Source organism: Prinia subflava, chromosome 8, assembly GCF_021018805.1.
Source record: "Prinia subflava isolate CZ2003 ecotype Zambia chromosome 8, Cam_Psub_1.2, whole genome shotgun sequence".
In the NCBI taxonomy this organism is placed as follows: domain Eukaryota; kingdom Metazoa; phylum Chordata; class Aves; order Passeriformes; family Cisticolidae; genus Prinia; species Prinia subflava.
The window spans coordinates 2,780,516-2,795,469 of record NC_086254.1 but is presented as its reverse complement, the minus strand read 5'-3'; the positions used below and the strand labels follow the sequence as shown (position 1 = coordinate 2,795,469).

The 14,954-nt window shown below is 44.9% G+C and overlaps 1 long non-coding RNA gene across 1 annotated transcript in view; it reads left to right on the top strand.

The window, feature by feature from the left end:
* Positions 1–14,954, top strand: part of LOC134554390 (uncharacterized) — a 76,331-nt gene that overhangs the window by 47,421 nt on the left and 13,956 nt on the right. The window contains exons 2-4 of the long non-coding RNA XR_010081221.1: positions 2,294–2,471; positions 11,927–12,043; positions 13,360–13,454. This is a non-coding gene — a long non-coding RNA (uncharacterized LOC134554390). The remainder of the gene's footprint in view (positions 1–2,293; positions 2,472–11,926; positions 12,044–13,359; positions 13,455–14,954) is intronic.

Sequence of the window (14,954 nt, the reverse complement as noted above, 5' to 3'; positions counted from 1 at the left end):
CCAGGGTTGCCTCATCCCAGGCTGCAGAATCCAGAACTTTTCCGTGTTGAACTTCATATAATTGATTAACTTGTATTGATTAAGTTGGATTCAAGAGATGTATGGGATCAGAGAAAGCTTTGGCAACCTTATGGGGCAGAGGAGTCCTTCAGGGCTGTAATTAAAAGAAGTTATCTAACCTGGGAGCACAAATCCTGATGTTCAATTGGACTTGAGCTCCCCACATTCTTCCATTTCTGGAGACTTTCCCCATCTCCCATTTTTGCAGTTACCCGTAGGAGAGGTGTCATAGTGTTGCTGCAGTTTGGATCAGCATAGCAGAGAATAATCCTATTAGCGTTTCCATTTGCAAGACGGTAGTGGAAACTCTTCTAGCTGAGTACAAGGATATAGGATATTGAAGGGCTGGAATGTGTCCAGAGAAGGGAACAGAGCTGAGGAAAGGTCTGGAGCACAAGTTCTGATGAGTAGGGGCTGAGTGAGTTGTGGGGGCTCAGCCCGGAGAAAAGGAGGCTCAGGGGGGACGTTCTGGCTCTGCACAGCTCCTGACAGGAGGGGACTGCTGGGTGGGGGGAGGTTGGGCTCTGCTCCCAGGGAACAAGTTACAGATACTAGAGGAAAGGGCCTCAAGTTGCACCAGGGGAGGTTTTGATTGGATATTAGGGAAAATTTCTTCACTGAAAGAGTTGTCCAGCCTTGGTACAGAGTGCCCAGGGCAGGGGAGGAGTCACTGTCCCAGGAAATTTTAAAACAACATGTAGGTGTGGCACTTGGGGCATGGGTTGGTGGTGGGCCTGGCCGTGCTGGGTTACTGGTTGGACTTGATCTTAATGGCCTTTTCCAGCCTAAACAGCTCTATGATACTGTGATTCTATGTGCAGAATATAGGCAGGTATTCTATATATTCTGTGTACAGAGTAGGATTGGAACCTGTTAGACCCCACAGTCTTGGGAGTCAAAGGAGCCCCAAGGATAAACTCATTAATGACCAAAATCTTTAGTATGGTTTCTCCCCAGTGGTTGCTGTCAGAGTTAATTCCAAAACTGATCTGTAATCCCAGCTCTTGGAGTTTGTTCAGTTACTGCATTTTATGGCTTAATCTTTACCACCTGATTATTTAATGAAGATATTTCATCTGGTGTACTGAAGATTACTCTGATTGAAAATGGCTAAGAACTGCAGAAAACTATCTTTCCACTTATAAATACAGCCTAAGTATTTTTTGCATACTCTCTGTGCTTTCTGCTATGGCAGGATTTTGTGGCTTCTCTGATCACCTCTGCAGTAGCCAAAACCTCATTTAGCCTCACACTGTGCAGACCTTGGAGGAAGTGACCCTTGTCCCAAAGAATTTTACCTCTCTGAAAAATTGTGCTAAAATAGAAAAGTGGTGTTAATTTCAAGCTCCATTAGAAGCAAGAGGACTGATATTTATATCCATCCTGTGCTGTAGTTTGGACCCTTTGATATTTTGTTTTAGTGTGATGCTTAAATATGGGAATGAGGAGTGCTTTCGAGGTCAAAGGGAAAATGGGGGTGAGGTCTTGTTAAATAAATGTTGACAGAAATCCCACAATAAACTCAAAAAAAAAAAAAAAAAAGTTCTGTTGCTGTAGTGCTTCTTCTGGCCACTTTATGATCAAAATGTGTCAGTTCGGGTAACCCCGTTATGCTGAAGTATGGACAATTAAGAGAGAGATGGGAAGACTGACTGGTGGGCAGAATTCACTCCTTACTGTGATTTCCAAAAGCTTATGTATCATTCTATGAAGGCTAGTAATTTTTTCCTACAATGATTAGGTTAAACATCACACAAACAAACTTACACATTTTACAGCATCTCCTGCTTGCAGAGATTGATTCAATCTTCTTTTCCTGTAGCCAATCTTGATGCAATCTTCTTGTAATCTTCAAAGCTCTGTTTGTTCTTGCCACGGCATCTTGGTTATCAAACTGACTATGTTAATCAAATTCACAGTGTCCTCTATCATATGTCCACATTGATGAGCACTGTCCTGGAGTGACTCTATGATGCTTGTATCCCCAGCTGTCTGTTCTGTGTTGGATATTTTGTTCTGTACCTTTCAGACTGGTTCTGAGAGTGAAGGGGGGGAAAGAAGAAGCGTTTGCAGTTTGTTTGCAGAAACTGCACTCACTCCTCCACATTCTGCTCCTGGACTGTGTCGGCTGCAGCACGGACAGACAGCGGGACAGAGATCTCCTTTGCCTTTGGTTGGTTTTTGGCCAGCTGAGGCAGAGGAGTTCTCTGGACTGTTTTTTTCTTTTTCTCAGGACTGTTTAAACCTGCTCTGGACTGAAAACCCAAAAGAGCACTGGGAGCTCACACCTGTGGCCCATCGGGACCTGGACCTCGGTGTTTTCCAGTGCCACAGAGACTGATGAGAGACTGGGAGAGCTGATCTGCAACCCACGGCAGGGACACTCAATTTTGCCATCTCTCTTCAGAAGGGTGAGAGGTTTTATTGTTTCATATTATTAATTTTTTGTGCTTGTGGGCACTTTGTTAAATAAATCATTTTTTCCACTTTTCTCTAAGGAGATTTTTTTCCTGGACCAATTGGGAGTGGGGCTGTTTGGATTTGCTTCCCAAAGGGACCCCATTTGGAGGTTTCCTCCCAAATATGCCCTAAAACAGGACAGGCACCTTATGTGATTGTCCCTTCTGCTTCTCTGAGTACGAGTATGGACAGAGCAGGGGAGAAGCAGGGTCTGGTCTGAAGGAACAGGAGCCGTGGGGCAGGCGGTGCAGCTGGTGATGCCATGGAACAGGCAGCCTGAGGGAGAGGTGCTGCCTCTTGGAGAAATCCACTCTGAGGGCTTGTCCTGCTCAGAGCACACGCCCCTGTCAGGGCCTGGCTGCCGTGACTCTGCGTTTGGGGCACTGGATCAGCCTCCCAGAGCTGCTTTAACAGTGCAGGTCTCGGGCTCCTGACAGCACAGTTCATTTTTTAGAGGATGTTTGTCTCTGTAATGTTTTTCTCCATCAGCTTGGTTTCCGTTTGGTTTATGTTTAATGCAGTTTCTATTCCCATTCTAGCAGTTTTCCAAATTATGTCAGGAGTGAGCTAACAAGGAATATTTAAGAACAGTGATAAGATGGTTTCTGCTACTTTGTGCTGTTTGGAAAAGCAGCTGTGCAAGGAGGAATAGAACTGTTCCTGATGAGAGTGTATTAGTTTAAATACAAAACATTTAATGTGTCTGTGCTAATTATCCAAAATGTGATCCAAAAGAATGGGGTTTTGCCCCAGGGCCATCCAAACTCTGCTCTTAACTGTTGGAATCACGATGCCTCTTGGATGGCTAGGCTGCTGTTTCTAGCAGAGTGTGTAGAAACAGAGGATTTGGTTCCAGTGAAGCTAGTATTTAACAAAGCTGAAAGTTAATCTGATCCTTTTTGTAGCCAGCATACATATAAATAATTTGGACAACTTTGTGCAAGGCCAGCTCTTTAGTCTGCCTTTACCCAGTGCCTACCCCAACATAGTCCTCATCCATTCCTGCCATCTCCTGTGCTGGTGCCTGGCAGGGTTTAATTCTAGTGATGGGCCTGACACATTTCATAAGTGTACAAGGCAGATCAAGCATTTAGAGCTGTTCCAGTGAACATCTGTGCTGGCAGAATTGTATCAGCTAACAGTTAATGAGGTGTTCCCCTGGCAAAATGCAGGTACTTGTTGAAACTTCACTGTGGAGAACAACAAACCAGCCAAGTAAAACAAATGCAGGGAAAAGAAACAGTAGCTCATGGTGTAGTGAAGATGTATCACAGAGGTGTAGACAAACTTAATTAGTGTTTCAAAATAATAGGTTTGGATGAATCTTTTTTCTTTCTTACATAGAAAAGTGGTAATGCAGCTGTATAAATTCAGTCTTCTACAATATAAGGAGGTTTATAAACAAAAGCATATTTAACCATAAAATGATTTGCAACGGTGAGTGTTTAGGGCAATTTTGCTTTTGTGTCATAGGAAAGCAAAGACACCAAGAAATATGCACACTGATTGGGAGTTTGTTCTGTCATGCTGCAAGACATGAGCATGGTCATCACAGGGATCTCTCTTCTGGACTCACACCCCATGAGCAATAACTCCACAAAAGCCCATTTTGATTTTGGTAGGACCAAGGCTCTTACAAGATGTTGACAGACTTGTGGCAATGCTGTGTGGGCTCTCCAGGATGTATTTTGAGGTAAAATCAGAGACAGATTGTGGTGCTCCCTGGGCCATACCACAAAGAAGGATCCACTCCCTTGCACTCTGCACAGCTCCTAAGCTGCCCCAGTTTGTAGTGAATTCCATTAGGAAGTACCCTTGGGAGACCTCCTCAGGTCAGGATGAGCAAAAGGGCTTCAACCTGTGTGCAGCCTCTGGGCTGTCTCAGTTTGCATGGGCTCTCCTTTGGGAAATGTCTTTGAGAGTTTTTCTTGTGGGTCAAGGTGAGAAAAAAATTTCAACCCATGAGCCTTTGCAGTTTTATGTTAATATTTCATACCCCATTGGTTGTTCCCTTTGTTTTTACCCCTCCTGATTGGTTGTTTTGGGACCCTTCCCCTGATTGGTCCCTTTCCCAATTCCTCTCCCCATTGGCCAAGTTGTGAAACCCCACCCCTTAGCTACCCTATATAATCCCACTTGCATTGGGTTGTTTGGGTGCTTTGTGCTCCCGATGTGGTGGAGTAAAGAAGCTCTGCTGGAGATCAGGAAGACCCTGTCTTGCTGCTTTTACTCCTGCATTGCCCAGGGTGGCAAACGTGGCTCTGCTGCTCAGGCAGCTTCCCAAAGAGCAAAATCACTTTGCACTTGAGAATGCACCAAATGGCTGATGACTCTGCACCCAAGGGTGCACAAAGAGCTGAATCACTTCTTGCCTGGGACTGCCTGTGCCTCCTTTCATCTAGGTGTCTTTTTAAAGATGCTTCTAGCAAGGAACGTCACGACACCTTTACCACCGGACCAGACCCCGACACCAGATTCCTCACTGGCTCTGAAAACCTCTTCCTTTACCACTGAACCAGACCCTGACACCAGATCCCTCACTGGCTCTGAAAACCTCTTCCTTTACCACTGAACCAGACCCTGACACCAGATCCCTCACTGGCTCTGAAAACCTCTTCCAGCAGCCGCTGTCTGAGTGGGCAGTGTCTGCTCTCATCCCCTCTGCCCCCTGAGCAGTGAGGCCCTGGCAGGGCAGTCCCTGATCATGGAATTCTTGGGTGTGTTTGGGCACAGGAGTGGCCCCAGGGTGGGCTCTGAGGCTCTGAGGTGACAGCACCTGGGGTAGGAAATGCAGCTGAGGGCAGCAGGGTGGTGGGTTTGGATGCTTACGTGTAGTTCAGGTCCACGTTTTGGAAAGGTACCCCTCTTGTTTTATTTCCAATCTCTTGTCTGCTTGGATACAAAATGGGACAGTGACATGATGCTTACCTCACCCAAAAAATGTTTTTGGATTTGGAGATGAAAAGCCTTTTATACAACTAAACCATGAAATTTCACTTTTTCTCTGTTGCAAGCCTCAACCTCTTGTGCTTTTCTCAACAGGAATTCTCCTTGCTCCCCATGTAAAACAAACATAATTTAAAGTTACTTTGTCTTTCTGAATTTTAGAGTTACATCTCCCCGTAGCAGTGTCGTTGCAGCTGTGATTCAGAGATGTGTTTAAAGATGTAAGAATGGCAAGTTTTCCATTCACACTTAGCTCTCAAATTTTGCAGTATACAGACAAATAGAGATAGTAGCTGTGCTTTCTGAGGAAGATGAGCTATAGAATTATTTAAAAGAAAATAATGCTAATAATTTCTGCCTATTTTTTTTTTTTACTTATTTGGAAAATAGTGTATATGGTGGATCTAATACACCAACAGAGAAATTTATATTCCTTTCTTTTTCTCTCTGTATTTTAACCTACCTGAGTATGTTCTGTGATGCAGCCATAATGGCACCAGACGTCATAGTCTTGTGTTAATAATGTGTAGACTGAAGCATCCCCCAGCAAGCTCTGAATGTGATGGATTTTATCAGTGCTGTGTGGTAAAAGGGTCCCCACGTGGGCCTGGACACCAGAGCAGTTTGGGAGGTCTCTTGTTGTCAGTGACCTGGGGATTTTCTGGAGGGGGAGGCAGAGCTGGGCTGTGAACAGCAGCTTGAAGCTGCTCTGTCCAAGGTGAGGGCTGCTCTTAGAGATGGAAATCTGGCAAGAAAAGGGTGCCTGGGATGAACCAAACAGGGGAGCATGAGGAGTTCCAGGGGAGATCGAGGGTGTACATCAGATTGCCAGGGAGATCAAAATGCTTAGAACCTTCTTGACAAAGAAAAGCGTAAGTCTCAACATTAAAAATAGATGCTTTTTTATCTTGTATATGATACAAAATCTCTTGTGATACGGTGTTTTTCTATTATACTTTAGCAGCTCTGAGGAGCCGTGGATTAGGCCTGTATCACAACAGTAATTCACAGGAGGCTGTGTTTTGTCTTGCTATGACACCAGCTACTATTGTTTTTGATCTGCAGCCTCTGAAGAGGGATGGTGCGTCTTCTGTGGGAGGTGTTGTGAGTGCAGATTAGTTAGACAAGTGCTGGAGTGAATGCATAAGTAGTGATTTTGCATAATGAGGTATGTGAAATCCCAGTGGAGGTTGTTAAAACAGATAGACAGCCTGTGGTAAACAACAAGGAAGGTAGGCTTTGAAAACAGATGGCTTTGAAAACCTGGCAAATGACTGTTCCATACTTAAAAATCAGTTTTGTTAGTGGAAAATATCTTATTTAAAAAAAAAACCAAAACAACAAACCACCAAACCAAAACAAACAAACAAACAAAACTGAAAATGCTTAGGCTGCATATTTTTCACAAACCTGAATGTGTTAATAAAGTTCTGTGGGGAAGCATACATCATCTGCCTTTCCTGCCACGCGTGCGTGTGAGCGATGGGCTGCTCTGTTCTGCAGTGATCCATCAGCCTTCCCCGTGCAGCTGCTCCTACCTGGTGGGTATGCTGCTCTTCATTATCCCTTGGACTCTCTCTGTGTGAATACTTTTCATTGGGAATTTAATTGTGCACTCAAAGGCTTAATTTGTCTTGAAAGGCAGAGTCTGTGAGTGAAATGGGAATATGGAAGGAGTATTTCTGCAAGTTGGAAAGGGCACAGAAAAGCCCATTGCTATTTGAATTGCTACATTGCTAAGATTGGGGCTGGTCAGAAGATGAGATACTGTTTTGAGACTTTAAAATGTAGCTATTTTCCATGTCTTTTATGCCTTTGGCATAAGCAGTAGGAGGTGTGAGACTGAGACCAACCTTCTCTTCCTGTGGTTGTAGGCCCAGTGAGACACTGTCACTCTTGCTGTCACCTGCCTGGGGATGGCACTCTCTTCTCTCCTGCAGGGGACCTGAACTGGGACAGGAGTAGCTCCAAACAGAACAGTTCCTGCAGTGTACCAGAGGCCCAGTCAGGGGCTCAGTGCTTACACTGTTAAAGACCTTCCCCATGGCCTGAGCCTGAACATGAGACCATTTCAGTAAAATAATGCTTTTTTTTCCTCTTCCAGTGCAGCTCCTAAAAGCTTTCCTTTGTCAGTGTAAGTCACTCTACAGCCTGTGGGTAAATCAAATCACCTGTCATGTTCCTGGTTGTTTTAGTGGCTCCCTTAGGACAAGGGAGGCTCAGGGCTCTGCGGACTTGATTGAAGGATAGTGCAAGTGGTCCAGTTCCCCTTTGGAAAGGATCCCAAATGCAAACTGGGGAGTCCTCAGTCCCCAGCTTCTGCTGGAAAAAAGGCAAGTTCCTGTGATTTGAGAATGAGAGATGGGTCATCCTGTGTTCTGAGAAAAATCAGGGACACGTGCTCTTGTCAGACACCTGCCCTTGCCCACCGAGGCTACCTTGTCTGATCTTGTTTGTGCAATGACAACAGTGACAACAGGATTCCTGTTCCAGGGGTGGCACTGTGTGCTGTTAAATCCTGGGGTCTGGGGGCAGGGAAGGACAGCTGCTGTCCTCTGCTCCGCTGCTTCCTGACTCCGTAAAAACCTGTTGAAAATGGGATGGCACCTGGGAGACTGGCACAATCCGTGTTTGGCACGTCTAGCACATGGCTTGTGCCAGTCTCCAGGACAGAGATGCTCTGGTGGTGGGAGGTGTCCCTGTTCCCTTGGCCCTTTGCCTTGCAAGGCCAGTGCTGGGGACAAGCCCATGGAGACCAGTGCTGGCAGCAGAGCTGGGGCAGGCTCTGCTTTCATTTACCTTGAAGGGGAGAAGGAGCTCTTTAGAAAGCAAGAGAAGAAAATTTTAGCCAGTTCATCTTTCTCATAAACTAAACCAAGTGCTTGCTGAGCAGCTCGTTTCTCAAGGTACCAAGTACAGCTGTTGAGAATTTTTGCCATTAAGTTGTTTTTAATCAAAACTTACTGATTATAAAACAATTTGTAGGCATGAGAAGGAAGTGGATTTTCTGCAGCAATTTCAATATGCCCTGTTTTAACATTTAAAAAATGACAATGTGGGCCTTGTTATTATTTGACATTTTTATCAACATTTAAAGCTAGAAGTGTTGGTTTTGTTTGAAAAAAAAAAGAAATAACAAACCTGAATTTTTTTCCCGTGAGAATTTTTTGATTCCTTGTCAGGATTTTGACATTAGGTTGTGTCTGCAGATGGAGATCACGGGGTGAACAGCAGCTGAAAAGTCTGACAGGACAGGAAACTGGTTTTGCTTTCTTCTTGGAGAGAAACCTTTGGTACAGAGTGGCTCATCAGAGCAGAGAATTTCTGCTGCTTCTGTGATGAGTTATTTGGGTTCTCTCGTGTTGGTGGCTTGTACTGACCACTAAGGCATTTCCAGAGCTCTTCCAGGCCCTGGACCACCCTCAGCATCATGTTTAAAAGCTCTTTTTTTTTTTTTTTTTTTTTTTTTTTTTTTTTTTTTTCCAAAGATGCCTGCTCTTCAGAAAGTAACACTGCCAAATACATTTTTCAAAAGCATGTCAGGTTAATGCACTGTGAAAACTTTCAAATTTTGAGTAGTTATATACCTAAATAAGAGTTGAACTGTTCCAAACAAATCTCACCCCACCCATCTCAAGATCCGTTGTTTCCTGTGCTGCAACAAGACTGTTACAAACGCCTGTCCCAGAAATATGAAGTTCTTACAGAATAACCAAGAAGGGGCAGTGTGCTGTCATTCACGGGTGAACAGTCACTCATCCCTGAGCTGAAACATTCCTTGGATTTTTCAGCTGCAGGCTCCCAGGCCGTTTCCTGTGTGGCACCTGCCCAGCTCTAGGATGGGAAGCAGGGTGTCATTCCCATCTCTGGGGTGGCTGTTAGGAATGTTTATTGCACACGGGGGCAGTAGCACTCCACAGAGCTGCTCCTGTGTGAGCGCTGGCCGGGCTGATGGATGGCTGCGCGCCCTGCTCGGGGGTATTTAGTGCTCCTTAGCTTGACGGATATTGGCAGGAAATATTAACTTACACCCAACTTTGTCTTAACTAATAAGCGATGAGCAAAGAGAAGTTTGTATTTGCTGTCTTAAAATGATCTGTGAGTCTTTATCCTGCGAAATTTTTTGTTCTGGCTTTGACGTGTGGCCCCTTTCATCTTTTTAAATGTTGCAGGTGCCACCAGGAGCCAAAAGTGAGAAGCCTGCTCTTGAGAGCAACATAAAAGCATTCTTCTCATCTTTGGAATCAGCACTTGTATTACATTGCCCTGTTTTGTCTATGCTCCTTTTTCAAGCACTTTTGAATATATTTTCTGTGATACAGTTAGTGGAAAAGTTGCTCTACTTTTTTAAGGGATACCCAAGTGCTTAAGTGCTTTCCTGGATCCAGGCCAGAGCTAGCATCTTGCAGGATAGAGCCGATGACAACTCATTTCATCCCAAAAATCACAGTTTTCTTCACAAACTCCAGTAAACAAAGTCTCCTGATAGCCCGTGAGTCCTGGAGCAGCGGCAGTGTCCTGGCTCTCCAGATGGCAGCGAGCGTGGTTAAATGACTTGCTCAGGGGAGTTGGTAGATGAGTGAGGCTGGGCAGATGCAGGAGGCGGGCTCTGGGGAGGATTTTGCTGGCTGCCTTTATTACATGTTTGTTATGTTCATGCTGCTGCCTGGGTGGTGTGGTTGGGCCACAACTGCCCGAGTCTGTTCTGTGAGGTGTTTACTAAAAGTACATCCAGAGCTCTGGGGGAAGGGGGAGTGGCTGCAGGTGCTCCCTAATGGGGGATTTGAATGGCACCACCTTGCTCCAGGAATGAGTGATCAGACTGCAGGGAGTTGCAGAATGGTAGAACTGGTGCTTTGATCTGCCCAGTCACCCCTGAGTCTGGATGTGCAAAGGGAAATAATGGAAAAAAGAATAAAAGCCAGAAAATGAACAAACAAACCCACTGAGTAACAATTTTTTTTAATCCTTGTATTTACAAGTTATGTTAGCATTAGTAACTCTGGTCAGGAACTCACCTGAAGCAATTATGCAGGGACTTCCTAATAGTATTTCATAATAACACAGGTAGTTGCACAGGGATTATTTTAAAATAATACATTCTCTGTATTAATCATTGGCTGCTATTGACTTGGTGACACATTGCTGTTGGTGAAGTGAACTGTGATATAATTAGTAGCAAATAGGACCTATGCATGCTGTGCTAATTATTTTTATGTGAACCCAATTCATCGCTGATATAAATAGCAATATTAATCACAGCAAGTATCAATATTTATGCAGCATGTTTCCATTGAAGTGCAGCTGTAGACAACAACACTCATACATGCACCGAAGAGGGGCGTTTGAGGAGTCAGTCTTTTCAGCCACACCATGATGTGTTATGTCCATTCTGTGACCATTGCTCTGTCCTCAGAGCAAACAGTATTTTGGGACATTACTCCGGGCTGCTTCTCTGCAGAAGCCCCATGACTTCAATAGCAAACTGAACTGCAGAGGATGTATCTTTGTTCATTTTTCCCTCCTCCCATTCCCAACCACTGCTGGCTGTTAGCACCTCTTGGCCTGTGACCTGAAGAGCCCTGGGGCACAGTGGGTGTTTGAGAGGATCTGGGCAGGAACAAGAAACAAATTCTGCTCCGTTTCTATAGAAATCTCTCAGAAGATGAGGCTTATTTGGGTGAGTCAGGGTCATCTGTCTCTCAGTTTTCCATCTTTAAAAGACAGTTGTCATACAAGTGGGGAACAGTGTCAAAAGGAACACTCAACTGCCCAAGTGAGTTTTCATTCTGTTAAATAAAGCCAGGAGAGTCTATCTGGGTGCCAGTGTCTGAGTGCATATATAGCTGCTTTACTTGTTCCAGTGCTTCTGCTGACATGCAATCTTTCCTCTTACTTAATGGTTTTCCCAAGCTATTGCCTTTAATGAGTGTCTTGGATTCTTTCTATTTGAGCCTTATGCTGACTGTACGTGTGTTCTGAAAATGGTCAGATTGGACTGTGCAGGTGAGTGGTGTGAACAGGGCTGGCTATAGAGACTGCAGCAATCGTGGCACTTGGAGGAGTCCCAGGGCTGGGGAAAGCAAGGCTGCAGATTGGCATGTGATCCTGACCCTGGGCAGGGATGTACAGTGCATGCTGCAGAAGTACACTCAATAAATTAGACGATGATGTATGGCACAGTACATCACATTCTTGAAGGCAAGGCATATATACTCACCAGATAATGTGGAGCATGTGAAGTATTGAATATATCAAAGGAAGATTAATCTTTGTCTGGGAGTAACCCTGCACATTTTCTGTCTAGTTGAGTCAATGCAATATAATTTAAAATGTGAAGGAAGTGTGTGTGCATCTGTATGTGGGCACAGGAGGGATATATTTGTATGTGTGCTAGGGGCTGTCAAGGTACACATCTGTTTCTCATAATATTAAAAGATTTCCCCCCATTATTTTGTAGAAGAAAATGTTCTCTTCACATCTAAGGTCCTAAATGAGGATTAAGTGTCCCTTGGGACAAGAGCTGCAGGACTCAGAAGGTACAGAATGTCCTGTCCCAAAAAAGGTCTGCAGACAGGTGAGTTCCATTCTTTCACATCTCACCATGGGAAGCCGTGGCTGCAGTGTGTGCTGGGTCACCAGTGCCCTTCTTGAGACTGCAACTGGAAAATCAAAGAACAGTAACTGGCAGAGTGTGGCCATTTGGCAAGTGTGTGCTCAAAAATGGCTGTTGTTCTGTGAAGGTGCCTGGGACTGAAAGGTTAGCTGAAAATTTCCCATCTGTGTTTTGTTTGTGTTTAAGGATTGATAGTTTGTAGAGTTACAATTGCTACAACTGTTTTCACCTCAAAAATTTGCATCTGCTATGTTAACATGAAAATTTAAAACCTTGGTACATTGTATGAAATGATGATTAATTTACAGCATTTATCTTGGCTTACTAATCATTCTGTTTTTAGCTGATAATTTTATTTGTAATCTCCAGAGTTAAATTGCCATAAAATACCATAGTTACAAAGACATTCATGAGCAGTTGAAAGGATATGACACATTGTAATTTAGGAATTAATGCACACGTTAAAAAAAAAGCCAATTCATGAGAAAGCTGCTAATACATGTACATTGTAGGAGAAACAAAGCAGGGGAAAAAAAGCTGCAAACCAGAAGATAAGCACATGAGTAGTGCAGCTGTGTCACTAAGTGACAGTTTAAAGATATGGTGAATTCCATCCCACCATCTCTGAACAAAGAGCAACAAAGGGCAGAGAAATGTAACACAATCACCCAGCGATGAGCATGAGCAGTACCAGCTGGAAAACATTCCCCATCCATGCCTGATTGAGCTCTGCCTTGCTGTCTCTTGTAACTTGGATAGATACAAAATGTTCCCCGTTCAGCGACACTCAGACACAGCACTTCCAGTACAGGAGCACTGGGAAAGGTGTCAGAGCTTGTGGTATCAGGTAATGCACAGCTCTGAGCAGCCCCTAATGATAAGTGCATAGGATGAGTCCTTTGAACACTGCAGTGGTCTCTAAAGCACAAGAAATCTGCTGCTACTTCAGGTCTCTCAGCCCATCTGCATCCCAGGGCCCTGGTTCTGGCCAGGACAGGGTTGGTTTTGGCCGTAGCCTGAAGGGGAATGGCTGGGACACAGAGTTTATTCTGTAGCACCTCACAGAATTGCCAGGGGCAAGAGAAGGGAATCTTTTTTCAGAAGAAAGGGCTCTCTAGCAGGCAGTGTGGCTGCAGTGAGCATTTTGGCACATCAACCACTCTGTCTTGTACACTTATGCTATTAATATTTTTGCTGTTATTGTTCATTTTCTTATCTCATGGCCCTAGTTAATTATTCCTACTTCAACCTGTGATTTTTGCCTTTTGTGCCTCCAGTTCTCTTCTCCATCCTGCTGTGGCAGAGAGGGGGAGCTGAAAGAGGGGAGCAAGAGAGGAGCATGGTTCAGATTCTTGGTGGAGGCACTGAACTGGTGAGTACCATTCCTAAATCACAGCAGCCTTATTTGGCACCCAATGCAGAGACACTGCAAATGGGTTTTTCTCCATTCCTCTGGCAGCAGAGTGCAGGCCTCAGTTTGCTTTCACCTGGAGGGGCATCCAGTACACCTGGAAATGACCACCCCAGGGGTGGAAGCACAGCCCCACCATCTGCCATGGACTGATCCAGAGTGCACTGGAAAAGGGTGAGGCTCCAAAACACCCGCAGTACATTGATGACATCAATATGTGGGGCAACAGCAGAAAAAGGTTTTGAGAAAGGAGAGAAGGTAATCCAAGCCCTCCTGAAGGCCAGTTTTGCCATAAAGCAAACTAAGGTCAAGGGACTTGCCTGGGAAATTCAGTTTCCAGGAGTAAAATAGCAAGATGGATGTTGTCAGATTCCAATGGATATAGTCAACAAACAGCTCTGTCCTCAGCAAACAGCAGAAGGGAAACAGAGGCTTTCCTTAGCTGCTGTTGGGTTTTGGAGATTCATATTCCAGATTACAGTCAGATTGTAAAGCTTCTCTATCACGTGATATGGAAGAAGAATGATTTTAGGTGGGGCCCTGAACAACAACAAGTTTTTGAACAAATTAAACAGGAGATTTTCTAGGCAGTAGCCCTTGGGCCAGTCAGGGTGTACCCTACAGAATGTACTCTACAGTGCAGCTGGGGAGAATGGTCCTTCCTGGAGCCTCTGGCAGAAGGGACCTGGAGAGACTCGAGAACAACCCCTGGGGTTCTGGAGTTGGGAATACAAAATTATCTGGGGCCAGCTACACCCAACTGAAAAAGAGATACTGCCTGCTCCTGAAGGGGTTTGAGCTGCTTCAGGAGTGATTGGCACCAAAGCACAGTGGCACCTTTGGCTTCTTGTGGCACCCCAAGCACCAGTGCTGGACTGGATGTCAAAGGGAAAGTGCCTGCAACACACACTGGTGCTACATGGACTGAGTGGATAGCACTGATCATACAGCAAGCTTGAACAGGAAATCCCAATCGCCCTGGGATCTTGGGAGTCATCACAAACTGGCCTGGTGGTGAAAATTTTGGACTGTCATCATCATCATTGAACAGAAGGTGACATTTGCTGAGGAGGACTCATCATTTAACCAACTACCAGAAAATGAAGAGTGATACACTCTTTACTGACGATTCCTGTCATGTTGTAGGGACACTCTGAAAATGGAAAGCTGCCCTGTGGATTCCTGTGTGCTCAGTGGTAGAAGCTGTGTGGTTCAGTCTCAGCAGGGGCACTTGTCTGGGAATCACCACTCCTAAACCACAACACCCACCCAAAGCATGGCATTGGTTTGCTGCTGGTGCCTTGGGGGTTTGCTCAGTGCCATGGTGCTCAGAAGCTTTTGCTTCTACAAGTGCTTCTCACACCACAGTTCATCAATGCTGGGTAGGGGAGCACCAGCAGTATCAGCCCATTCCCATTCATCTGCATCCCTGTTTGTGGAACATCATCCCCATCCAACAGT